This window comes from Sceloporus occidentalis, unplaced genomic scaffold (assembly GCF_023333645.1).
Source record: "Sceloporus occidentalis isolate IW3139 unplaced genomic scaffold, rSceOcc1.0.p SCAF_42, whole genome shotgun sequence".
Lineage (NCBI taxonomy): Eukaryota > Metazoa > Chordata > Lepidosauria > Squamata > Phrynosomatidae > Sceloporus > Sceloporus occidentalis.
The window spans coordinates 4877011-4891072 of NW_028317022.1; positions in this window are offsets into that span (position 1 = coordinate 4877011).

Consider the following 14062-nt stretch of genomic DNA (forward strand, 5'->3'; position numbering starts at 1 on the left):
CTTGAAACATTGCTTTGGGAAGTTAAATTTTTAGGATGTGCAAAGTTTTAAGGCAATTGATTGATGTTTAGATACATTATAGTACATTAATTTCCTTCTCAATTATTAAATTAAATATGAATATTTTTTTGTATATTTGACCAAGTGTCCTGAAAAGTGCAAGATATCTTTGAATACATTGAATCTAGTTTTGTGAAGAATTTTAGATGGTTAATATTTAAGTAATTTGTTTCCATTAAGACACATTAAGCACCCCCCAAAAAAGCTTAATGCCAATCATTTGAAGAGTGAGAATCCAAAATCCATGAAACTTCCAGGAAAGCTTGGGGGAGATTAAAAATTAGGGTGTCCAAAGTTTCTATATGTTTCTATAGAACGACTTGTTTTTGGAAATATTTTGGAGAAAACCGGTTAATATTAAAGTTCCTTTTTCCTTTAAGGGCATGTATAGATAGATGGAATATTGCATTGTGTAAAAATTGAAGGCAATTGATTGAAATTGAAGTTCTTTTTTCCATTATGCCACATGAAGCTCCATAAAACACAAGCTTAATGTCACTCATTTGTAAATTGAGAATCCAAAATCCATGAAACTTGAAACATTGCTTTGGGAAGTTAAATTTTTAGGATGTGCAAAGTTTTAAGGCAATTGATTGATGTTTAGATACATTATAGTACATTCATTTCCTTCTCAATTATTAAATTAAATATGAATATTTTTTTTTTTATTTGACCAAGTGTCCTGAAAAGTGCAAGATATCTTTGAATACATTGAATCTAGTTTTGTGAAGAATTTTAGATGGTTAATATTTAAGTAATTTGTTTCCATTAAGACACATTAAGCACCCCCAAAAAAAGCTTAATGCCAATCATTTGAAGAGTGAGAATCCAAAATCCATGAAACTTCCAGGAAAGCTTTGGGAAGATAAAAAATTAGGGTGTCCAAAGTTTCTATAGAATGACTCTTGTTTTTTGAAATATTTTGGAGGAAACCGGTTAATATTTAAGTTCCTTTTTCCTTTCAGAACATGTATAGGTAGATGGAATATTGCATTGTGTACAAATTGAAGGCAATTGATTGAAATGTAAGTTATTTTTTTTCCATTATGCCACATGAAGCTCCCTAAAACACAAGCTTAATGTCACTCATTTGTAAATTGAGAATCCAAAATCCATGAAACTTTAAACATTGCTTTGAGAAGTTAAAATTTTAGGATGTGTAAAGTTTTAAGGCAATTGATTGATGTTTGGACACATTATAGTACATTATGTTCCTTCTGAATTATTAAATTAAATATGAATATTTTTTTGTATATTTGACCAAGTTTTGAAAAGTTCAAGATATCTTTGAATACATTGAATCTTCTTTTGTGAAGAATTTTAGATGGTTAATATTTAAGTAATTTGTTTCCATTAAGACACATTAAGCACCTCCCAAAAAAGCTTAATGCCAATCATTTGAAGAGTGAGAATCCAAAATCCATGAAACTTCCAGGAAAGCTTGGGGGAGATAAAAAATTAGGGTGTCCAAAGTTTCTATATGTTTCTATAGAACGACTTGTTTTTGGAAATATTTTGGAGGAAACCGGTTAATATTAAAGTTCCTTTTTCCTTTAAGGGCATGTATAGATAGATGGAATATTGCATTGTGTAAAAATTGAAGGCAATTGATTGAAATTGAAGTTTTTTTTTCCATTATGCCACATGAAGCTCCATAAAACACAAGCTTAATGTCACTCATTTGTAAATTGAGAATCCAAAATCCATGAAACTTGAAACATTGCTTTGGGAAGTTAAATTTTTAGGATGTGCAAAGTTTTAAGGCAATTGATTGATGTTTAGATACATTATAGTACATTAAGTTCCTTCTCAATTATTAAATTAAATATGAATATTTTTTTGTATATTTGACCAAGTGTCCTGAAAAGTGCAAGATATCTTTGAATACATTGAATCTTGTTTTGTGAAGAATTTTAGATGGTTAATATTTAAGTAATTTGTTTCCATTAAGACACATTAAGCACCCCCAAAAAAGCTTAATGCCAATCATTTGAAGAGTGAGAATCCAAAATCCATGAAATTTCCAGGAAAGTTTGGGGGAGATTAAAAAATTAGGGTGTTCAAAGTTTCTATATGTTTCTATAGAATGACTCTTGTTTTTGGAAATATTTTGGAGGAAACCGGTTAATATTTAAGTTCCTTTTTCCTTTAAGAGTATGTATAGATAGATGGAATATTGCATTGCGTAAAATTGAAGGCAATTGATTGAAATTTAAGTTCTTCTTTTCCATTATGCCACATGCAGCTCCCTAAAACACAAACTTAATGTCACTCATTTGTAACTTGAGAATCCAAAATCCATGAAACTTCAAACATTGCTTTGAGAAGTTAAAATTTTAGGATGTGCAAAGTTTTAAGGCAATTGATTGATGTTTGGACACATTATAGTACATTAAGTTCCTTCTCAATTATTCTGTTCACATCAAGTATCTTAAAAAAATTAAATATGAATATTTTTTGTATATTTGACCAAGTGTCCTGAAAAGTTAAAGATATCTCTGAATACATTGAATCTTGTTTCGTGAAGATTTTTAGATGGTTAATATTTAAGTAATTTGTTTCCATTAAGACACATTAAGCCCCCCCCAAAAGCTTAATGCCAATCATTTGAAGAGTGAGTGTGACATTCCGCCCTGGTTTCCTGGCTCCTGTATTGTGCATTTAGGTTTTTGGACTGTTCCTAGTTCAGCCTCTAGTGGCCTCTCTGCCTGTGTTTCTGCTCTCCTCCATTTGTTGTCACCTGGCCTCGTTACCTGCTGCCCTGCAGTATAAAGGGCTGTAGCTTCCTGCAAACTGGGCCTTGACATTGTAGTAATAGGACCGTTTTGCCCTGGTCCTGTTCCTGAATTGTTCCTGGCTTCCTTTTATACTTGATCCTGTATTGCTCCTGCCTTCCGCCCTGCGAGTGGGCTTTCTCGTCATGTGCCCTGCGAGTGGGCTTCCTGTCATGTGCCCAGCCTGAGGGCTTCCAGCAGCATGTCCAGTCCTGTGCTCTGCCAGTGAGCTTCCAGTCGTGTGCCCTGCCGGTGGGCTTCTATTTCAGCATCAGCCTTGCCAGTTCCAGTCCCGCATTTCTGTCTTCTGTGTGCCTGTCTACCTTGCACCATGAATCGCAGTGTACAAACAGACAACGCTATCCCTGCACCGAGGCCCCTCGCTAACCTGCTTACCCAATGTGTGACATTGAGAATCCAAAATCCATGAAATTTCCAGGAAAGCTTGGGGGAGATTAAAAAATTAGAGTGTCCAAAGTTTCTATATGTTTTTGGGGGTGCTTAATGTGTCTTATTGCTTAAGGCAATTGTATAGTTGACCAAGTGTCCTGAAAAGTTCAAGATATCTTTGAATACATTGAATCTTCTTTTGTGAAGAATTTTAGATGGTTAATATTTAAGTAATTTGTTTCCATTAAGACACATTAAGCACCCCCCAAAAAAGCTTAATGCCAATCATTTGAAGAGTGAGAATCCAAAATCCATGAAACTTCCAGGAAAGCTTGGGGGAGATTAAAAATTAGGGTGTCCAAAGTTTCTATATGTTTCTATAGAACGACTTGTTTTTGGAAATATTTTGGAGGAAACCGGTTAATATTAAAGTTCCTTTTTCCTTTAAGGGCATGTATAGATAGATGGAATATTGCATTGTGTAAAAATTGAAGGCAATTGATTGAAATTGAAGTTCTTTTTTCCATTATGCCACATGAAGCTCCATAAAACACAAGCTTAATGTCACTCATTTGTAAATTGAGAATCCAAAATCCATGAAACTTGAAACATTGCTTTGGGAAGTTAAATTTTTAGGATGTGCAAAGTTTTAAGGCAATTGATTGATGTTTAGATACATTATAGTACATTAATTTCCTTCTCAATTATTAAATTAAATATGAATATTTTTTTGTATATTTGACCAAGTGTCCTGAAAAGTGCAAGATATCTTTGAATACATTGAATCTAGTTTTGTGAAGAATTTTAGATGGTTAATATTTAAGTAATTTGTTTCCATTAAGACACATTAAGCACCCCCCAAAAAAGCTTAATGCCAATCATTTGAAGAGTGAGAATCCAAAATCCATGAAACTTCCAGGAAAGCTTGGGGGAGATTAAAAATTAGGGTGTCCAAAGTTTCTATATGTTTCTATAGAACGACTTGTTTTTGGAAATATTTTGGAGAAAACCGGTTAATATTAAAGTTCCTTTTTCCTTTAAGGGCATGTATAGATAGATGGAATATTGCATTGTGTAAAAATTGAAGGCAATTGATTGAAATTGAAGTTCTTTTTTCCATTATGCCACATGAAGCTCCATAAAACACAAGCTTAATGTCACTCATTTGTAAATTGAGAATCCAAAATCCATGAAACTTGAAACATTGCTTTGGGAAGTTAAATTTTTAGGATGTGCAAAGTTTTAAGGCAATTGATTGATGTTTAGATACATTATAGTACATTCATTTCCTTCTCAATTATTAAATTAAATATGAATATTTTTTTTTTTATTTGACCAAGTGTCCTGAAAAGTGCAAGATATCTTTGAATACATTGAATCTAGTTTTGTGAAGAATTTTAGATGGTTAATATTTAAGTAATTTGTTTCCATTAAGACACATTAAGCACCCCCAAAAAAAGCTTAATGCCAATCATTTGAAGAGTGAGAATCCAAAATCCATGAAACTTCCAGGAAAGCTTTGGGAAGATAAAAAATTAGGGTGTCCAAAGTTTCTATAGAATGACTCTTGTTTTTTGAAATATTTTGGAGGAAACCGGTTAATATTTAAGTTCCTTTTTCCTTTCAGAACATGTATAGGTAGATGGAATATTGCATTGTGTACAAATTGAAGGCAATTGATTGAAATGTAAGTTATTTTTTTTCCATTATGCCACATGAAGCTCCCTAAAACACAAGCTTAATGTCACTCATTTGTAAATTGAGAATCCAAAATCCATGAAACTTTAAACATTGCTTTGAGAAGTTAAAATTTTAGGATGTGTAAAGTTTTAAGGCAATTGATTGATGTTTGGACACATTATAGTACATTATGTTCCTTCTGAATTATTAAATTAAATATGAATATTTTTTTGTATATTTGACCAAGTTTTGAAAAGTTCAAGATATCTTTGAATACATTGAATCTTCTTTTGTGAAGAATTTTAGATGGTTAATATTTAAGTAATTTGTTTCCATTAAGACACATTAAGCACCCCCAAAAAAGCTTAATGCCAATCATTTGAAGAGTGAGAATCCAAAATCCATGAAATTTCCAGGAAAGTTTGGGGGAGATTAAAAAATTAGGGTGTTCAAAGTTTCTATATGTTTCTATAGAATGACTCTTGTTTTTGGAAATATTTTGGAGGAAACCGGTTAATATTTAAGTTCCTTTTTCCTTTAAGAGTATGTATAGATAGATGGAATATTGCATTGCGTAAAATTGAAGGCAATTGATTGAAATTTAAGTTCTTCTTTTCCATTATGCCACATGCAGCTCCCTAAAACACAAGCTTAATGTCACTCATTTGTAACTTGAGAATCCAAAATCCATGAAACTTCAAACATTGCTTTGGGAAGTTAAAATTTTAGGATGTGCAAAGTTTTAAGGCAATTGATTGATGTTTGGACACATTATAGTACATTAAGTTCCTTCTCAATTATTCTGTTCACATCAAGTATCTTAAAAAAATTAAATATGAATATTTTTTGTATATTTGACCAAGTGTCCTGAAAAGTTAAAGATATCTCTGAATACATTGAATCTTGTTTCGTGAAGATTTTTAGATGGTTAATATTTAAGTAATTTGTTTCCATTAAGACACATTAAGCCCCCCCCCCCCCAAAAAAGCTTAATGCCAATCATTTGAAGAGTGAGTGTGACATTCTGCCCTGGTTTCCTGGCTCTTGTATTGTGCATTTAGGTTTTTGGACTGTTCCTAGTTCAGCCTCTAGTGGCCTCTCTGCCTGTGTTTCTGCTCTCCTCCATTTGTTGTCACCTGGCCTCGTTACCTGCTGCCCTGCAGTATAAAGGGCTGTAGCTTCCTGCAAACTGGGCCTTGACATTGTAGTAATAGGACCGTTTTGCCCTGGTCCTGTTCCTGAATTGTTCCTGGCTTCCTTTTGTACTTGATCCTGTATTGCTCCTGCCTTCCGCCCTGCGAGTGGGCTTCCCGTCATGTGCCCTGCGAGTGGGCTTCCTGTCATGTGCCCAGCCTGAGGGCTTCCAGCAGCATGTCCAGTCCTGTGCTCTGCCAGTGAGCTTCCAGTCGTGTGCCCTGCCGGTGGGCTTCTATTTCAGCATCAGCCTTGCCAGTTCCAGTCCCGCACTTCTGTCTTCTGTGTGCCTGTCTACCTTGCACCATGAATCGCAGTGTACAAACAGACAACGCTATCCCTGCACCGAGGCCCCTCGCTAACCTGCTTACCCAATGTGTGACATTGAGAATCCAAAATCCATGAAATTTCCAGGAAAGCTTGGGGGAGATTAAAAAATTAGAGTGTCCAAAGTTTCTATATGTTTTTGGGGGTGCTTAATGTGTCTTATTGCTTAAGGCAATCGTATAGTTGACCAAGTGTCCTGAAAAGTTCAAGATATCTTTGAATACATTGAATCTTCTTTTGTGAAGAATTTTAGATGGTTAATATTTAAGTAATTTGTTTCCATTAAGACACATTAAGCACCCCCCAAAAAAGCTTAATGCCAATCATTTGAAGAGTGAGAATCCAAAATCCATGAAACTTCCAGGAAAGCTTGGGGGAGATTAAAAATTAGGGTGTCCAAAGTTTCTATAGAACGACTCTTGTTTTTTGAAATATTTTGGAGGAAACCGGTTAATATTTAAGTTCCTTCTTCCTTTCAGAACATGTATAGGTAGATGGAATATTGCATTGTGTAAAAATTGAAGGCAATTGATTGAAATGTAAGTTATTTTTTTTCCATTATGCCACATGAAGCTCCCTAAAACACAAGCTTAATGTCACTCATTTGTAAATTGAGAATCCAAAATCCATGAAACTTTAAACATTGCTTTGAGAAGTTAAAATTTTAGGATGTGCAAAGTTTTAAGGCAATTGATTGATGTTTGGACACATTATAGTACATTAAGTTCCTTCTGAATTATTAAATTAAATATGAATATTTTTTTGTATATTTGACCAAGTTTTGAAAAGTTCAAGATATCTTTGAATACACTGAATCTTCTTTTGTGAAGAATTTTAGATGGTTAATATTTAAGTAATTTGTTTCCATTAAGACACATTAAGCACCTCCCAAAAAAGCTTAATGCCAATCATTTGAAGAGTGAGAATCCAAAATCCATGAAACTTCCAGGAAAGCTTGGGGGAGATAAAAAATTAGGGTGTCCAAAGTTTCTATATGTTTCTATAGAACGACTTGTTTTTGGAAATATTTTGGAGGAAACCGGTTAATATTAAAGTTCCTTTTTCCTTTAAGGGCATGTATAGATAGATGGAATATTGCATTGTGTAAAAATTGAAGGCAATTGATTGAAATTGAAGTTTTTTTTTCCATTATGCCACATGAAGCTCCATAAAACACAAGCTTAATGTCACTCATTTGTAAATTGAGAATCCAAAATCCATGAAACTTGAAACATTGCTTTGGGAAGTTAAATTTTTAGGATGTGCAAAGTTTTAAGGCAATTGATTGATGTTTAGATACATTATAGTACATTAAGTTCCTTCTCAATTATTAAATTAAATATGAATATTTTTTTGTATATTTGACCAAGTGTCCTGAAAAGTGCAAGATATCTTTGAATACATTGAATCTTGTTTTGTGAAGAATTTTAGATGGTTAATATTTAAGTAATTTGTTTCCATTAAGACACATTAAGCACCCCCAAAAAAGCTTAATGCCAATCATTTGAAGAGTGAGAATCCAAAATCCATGAAATTTCCAGGAAAGTTTGGGGGAGATTAAAAAATTAGGGTGTTCAAAGTTTCTATATGTTTCTATAGAATGACTCTTGTTTTTGGAAATATTTTGGAGGAAACCGGTTAATATTTAAGTTCCTTTTTCCTTTAAGAGTATGTATAGATAGATGGAATATTGCATTGCGTAAAATTGAAGGCAATTGATTGAAATTTAAGTTCTTCTTTTCCATTATGCCACATGCAGCTCCCTAAAACACAAACTTAATGTCACTCATTTGTAACTTGAGAATCCAAAATCCATGAAACTTCAAACATTGCTTTGAGAAGTTAAAATTTTAGGATGTGCAAAGTTTTAAGGCAATTGATTGATGTTTGGACACATTATAGTACATTAAGTTCCTTCTCAATTATTCTGTTCACATCAAGTATCTTAAAAAAATTAAATATGAATATTTTTTGTATATTTGACCAAGTGTCCTGAAAAGTTAAAGATATCTCTGAATACATTGAATCTTGTTTCGTGAAGATTTTTAGATGGTTAATATTTAAGTAATTTGTTTCCATTAAGACACATTAAGCCCCCCCCCAAAAGCTTAATGCCAATCATTTGAAGAGTGAGTGTGACATTCCGCCCTGGTTTCCTGGCTCCTGTATTGTGCATTTAGGTTTTTGGACTGTTCCTAGTTCAGCCTCTAGTGGCCTCTCTGCCTGTGTTTCTGCTCTCCTCCATTTGTTGTCACCTGGCCTCGTTACCTGCTGCCCTGCAGTATAAAGGGCTGTAGCTTCCTGCAAACTGGGCCTTGACATTGTAGTAATAGGACCGTTTTGCCCTGGTCCTGTTCCTGAATTGTTCCTGGCTTCCTTTTATACTTGATCCTGTATTGCTCCTGCCTTCCGCCCTGCGAGTGGGCTTTCTCGTCATGTGCCCTGCGAGTGGGCTTCCTGTCATGTGCCCAGCCTGAGGGCTTCCAGCAGCATGTCCAGTCCTGTGCTCTGCCAGTGAGCTTCCAGTCGTGTGCCCTGCCGGTGGGCTTCTATTTCAGCATCAGCCTTGCCAGTTCCAGTCCCGCACTTCTGTCTTCTGTGTGCCTGTCTACCTTGCACCATGAATCGCAGTGTACAAACAGACAACGCTATCCCTGCACCGAGGCCCCTCGCTAACCTGCTTACCCAATGTGTGACATTGAGAATCCAAAATCCATGAAATTTCCAGGAAAGCTTGGGGGAGATTAAAAAATTAGAGTGTCCAAAGTTTCTATATGTTTTTGGGGGTGCTTAATGTGTCTTATTGCTTAAGGCAATTGTATAGTTGACCAAGTGTCCTGAAAAGTTCAAGATATCTTTGAATACATTGAATCTTCTTTTGTGAAGAATTTTAGATGGTTAATATTTAAGTAATTTGTTTCCATTAAGACACATTAAGCACCCCCCAAAAAAGCTTAATGCCAATCATTTGAAGAGTGAGAATCCAAAATCCATGAAACTTCCAGGAAAGCTTGGGGGAGATTAAAAATTAGGGTGTCCAAAGTTTCTATATGTTTCTATAGAACGACTTGTTTTTGGAAATATTTTGGAGGAAACCGGTTAATATTAAAGTTCCTTTTTCCTTTAAGGGCATGTATAGATAGATGGAATATTGCATTGTGTAAAAATTGAAGGCAATTGATTGAAATTGAAGTTCTTTTTTCCATTATGCCACATGAAGCTCCATAAAACACAAGCTTAATGTCACTCATTTGTAAATTGAGAATCCAAAATCCATGAAACTTGAAACATTGCTTTGGGAAGTTAAATTTTTAGGATGTGCAAAGTTTTAAGGCAATTGATTGATGTTTAGATACATTATAGTACATTAATTTCCTTCTCAATTATTAAATTAAATATGAATATTTTTTTGTATATTTGACCAAGTGTCCTGAAAAGTGCAAGATATCTTTGAATACATTGAATCTAGTTTTGTGAAGAATTTTAGATGGTTAATATTTAAGTAATTTGTTTCCATTAAGACACATTAAGCACCCCCCAAAAAAGCTTAATGCCAATCATTTGAAGAGTGAGAATCCAAAATCCATGAAACTTCCAGGAAAGCTTGGGGGAGATTAAAAATTAGGGTGTCCAAAGTTTCTATATGTTTCTATAGAACGACTTGTTTTTGGAAATATTTTGGAGAAAACCGGTTAATATTAAAGTTCCTTTTTCCTTTAAGGGCATGTATAGATAGATGGAATATTGCATTGTGTAAAAATTGAAGGCAATTGATTGAAATTGAAGTTCTTTTTTCCATTATGCCACATGAAGCTCCATAAAACACAAGCTTAATGTCACTCATTTGTAAATTGAGAATCCAAAATCCATGAAACTTGAAACATTGCTTTGGGAAGTTAAATTTTTAGGATGTGCAAAGTTTTAAGGCAATTGATTGATGTTTAGATACATTATAGTACATTCATTTCCTTCTCAATTATTAAATTAAATATGAATATTTTTTTTTTTATTTGACCAAGTGTCCTGAAAAGTGCAAGATATCTTTGAATACATTGAATCTAGTTTTGTGAAGAATTTTAGATGGTTAATATTTAAGTAATTTGTTTCCATTAAGACACATTAAGCACCCCCAAAAAAAGCTTAATGCCAATCATTTGAAGAGTGAGAATCCAAAATCCATGAAACTTCCAGGAAAGCTTTGGGAAGATAAAAAATTAGGGTGTCCAAAGTTTCTATAGAATGACTCTTGTTTTTTGAAATATTTTGGAGGAAACCGGTTAATATTTAAGTTCCTTTTTCCTTTCAGAACATGTATAGGTAGATGGAATATTGCATTGTGTACAAATTGAAGGCAATTGATTGAAATGTAAGTTATTTTTTTTCCATTATGCCACATGAAGCTCCCTAAAACACAAGCTTAATGTCACTCATTTGTAAATTGAGAATCCAAAATCCATGAAACTTTAAACATTGCTTTGAGAAGTTAAAATTTTAGGATGTGTAAAGTTTTAAGGCAATTGATTGATGTTTGGACACATTATAGTACATTATGTTCCTTCTGAATTATTAAATTAAATATGAATATTTTTTTGTATATTTGACCAAGTTTTGAAAAGTTCAAGATATCTTTGAATACATTGAATCTTCTTTTGTGAAGAATTTTAGATGGTTAATATTTAAGTAATTTGTTTCCATTAAGACACATTAAGCACCCCCAAAAAAGCTTAATGCCAATCATTTGAAGAGTGAGAATCCAAAATCCATGAAATTTCCAGGAAAGTTTGGGGGAGATTAAAAAATTAGGGTGTTCAAAGTTTCTATATGTTTCTATAGAATGACTCTTGTTTTTGGAAATATTTTGGAGGAAACCGGTTAATATTTAAGTTCCTTTTTCCTTTAAGAGTATGTATAGATAGATGGAATATTGCATTGCGTAAAATTGAAGGCAATTGATTGAAATTTAAGTTCTTCTTTTCCATTATGCCACATGCAGCTCCCTAAAACACAAGCTTAATGTCACTCATTTGTAACTTGAGAATCCAAAATCCATGAAACTTCAAACATTGCTTTGGGAAGTTAAAATTTTAGGATGTGCAAAGTTTTAAGGCAATTGATTGATGTTTGGACACATTATAGTACATTAAGTTCCTTCTCAATTATTCTGTTCACATCAAGTATCTTAAAAAAATTAAATATGAATATTTTTTGTATATTTGACCAAGTGTCCTGAAAAGTTAAAGATATCTCTGAATACATTGAATCTTGTTTCGTGAAGATTTTTAGATGGTTAATATTTAAGTAATTTGTTTCCATTAAGACACATTAAGCCCCCCCCCCCCAAAAAAGCTTAATGCCAATCATTTGAAGAGTGAGTGTGACATTCTGCCCTGGTTTCCTGGCTCTTGTATTGTGCATTTAGGTTTTTGGACTGTTCCTAGTTCAGCCTCTAGTGGCCTCTCTGCCTGTGTTTCTGCTCTCCTCCATTTGTTGTCACCTGGCCTCGTTACCTGCTGCCCTGCAGTATAAAGGGCTGTAGCTTCCTGCAAACTGGGCCTTGACATTGTAGTAATAGGACCGTTTTGCCCTGGTCCTGTTCCTGAATTGTTCCTGGCTTCCTTTTGTACTTGATCCTGTATTGCTCCTGCCTTCCGCCCTGCGAGTGGGCTTCCCGTCATGTGCCCTGCGAGTGGGCTTCCTGTCATGTGCCCAGCCTGAGGGCTTCCAGCAGCATGTCCAGTCCTGTGCTCTGCCAGTGAGCTTCCAGTCGTGTGCCCTGCCGGTGGGCTTCTATTTCAGCATCAGCCTTGCCAGTTCCAGTCCCGCACTTCTGTCTTCTGTGTGCCTGTCTACCTTGCACCATGAATCGCAGTGTACAAACAGACAACGCTATCCCTGCACCGAGGCCCCTCGCTAACCTGCTTACCCAATGTGTGACATTGAGAATCCAAAATCCATGAAATTTCCAGGAAAGCTTGGGGGAGATTAAAAAATTAGAGTGTCCAAAGTTTCTATATGTTTTTGGGGGTGCTTAATGTGTCTTATTGCTTAAGGCAATCGTATAGTTGACCAAGTGTCCTGAAAAGTTCAAGATATCTTTGAATACATTGAATCTTCTTTTGTGAAGAATTTTAGATGGTTAATATTTAAGTAATTTGTTTCCATTAAGACACATTAAGCACCCCCCAAAAAAGCTTAATGCCAATCATTTGAAGAGTGAGAATCCAAAATCCATGAAACTTCCAGGAAAGCTTGGGGGAGATTAAAAATTAGGGTGTCCAAAGTTTCTATAGAACGACTCTTGTTTTTTGAAATATTTTGGAGGAAACCGGTTAATATTTAAGTTCCTTCTTCCTTTCAGAACATGTATAGGTAGATGGAATATTGCATTGTGTAAAAATTGAAGGCAATTGATTGAAATGTAAGTTATTTTTTTTCCATTATGCCACATGAAGCTCCCTAAAACACAAGCTTAATGTCACTCATTTGTAAATTGAGAATCCAAAATCCATGAAACTTTAAACATTGCTTTGAGAAGTTAAAATTTTAGGATGTGCAAAGTTTTAAGGCAATTGATTGATGTTTGGACACATTATAGTACATTAAGTTCCTTCTGAATTATTAAATTAAATATGAATATTTTTTTGTATATTTGACCAAGTTTTGAAAAGTTCAAGATATCTTTGAATACACTGAATCTTCTTTTGTGAAGAATTTTAGATGGTTAATATTTAAGTAATTTGTTTCCATTAAGACACATTAAGCACCTCCCAAAAAAGCTTAATGCCAATCATTTGAAGAGTGAGAATCCAAAATCCATGAAACTTCCAGGAAAGCTTGGGGGAGATAAAAAATTAGGGTGTCCAAAGTTTCTATATGTTTCTATAGAACGACTTGTTTTTGGAAATATTTTGGAGGAAACCGGTTAATATTAAAGTTCCTTTTTCCTTTAAGGGCATGTATAGATAGATGGAATATTGCATTGTGTAAAAATTGAAGGCAATTGATTGAAATTGAAGTTTTTTTTTCCATTATGCCACATGAAGCTCCATAAAACACAAGCTTAATGTCACTCATTTGTAAATTGAGAATCCAAAATCCATGAAACTTGAAACATTGCTTTGGGAAGTTAAATTTTTAGGATGTGCAAAGTTTTAAGGCAATTGATTGATGTTTAGATACATTATAGTACATTAAGTTCCTTCTCAATTATTAAATTAAATATGAATATTTTTTTGTATATTTGACCAAGTGTCCTGAAAAGTGCAAGATATCTTTGAATACATTGAATCTTGTTTTGTGAAGAATTTTAGATGGTTAATATTTAAGTAATTTGTTTCCATTAAGACACATTAAGCACCCCCAAAAAAGCTTAATGCCAATCATTTGAAGAGTGAGAATCCAAAATCCATGAAATTTCCAGGAAAGTTTGGGGGAGATTAAAAAATTAGGGTGTTCAAAGTTTCTATATGTTTCTATAGAATGACTCTTGTTTTTGGAAATATTTTGGAGGAAACCGGTTAATATTTAAGTTCCTTTTTCCTTTAAGAGTATGTATAGATAGATGGAATATTGCATTGCGTAAAATTGAAGGCAATTGATTGAAATTTAAGTTCTTCTTTTCCATTATGCCACATGCA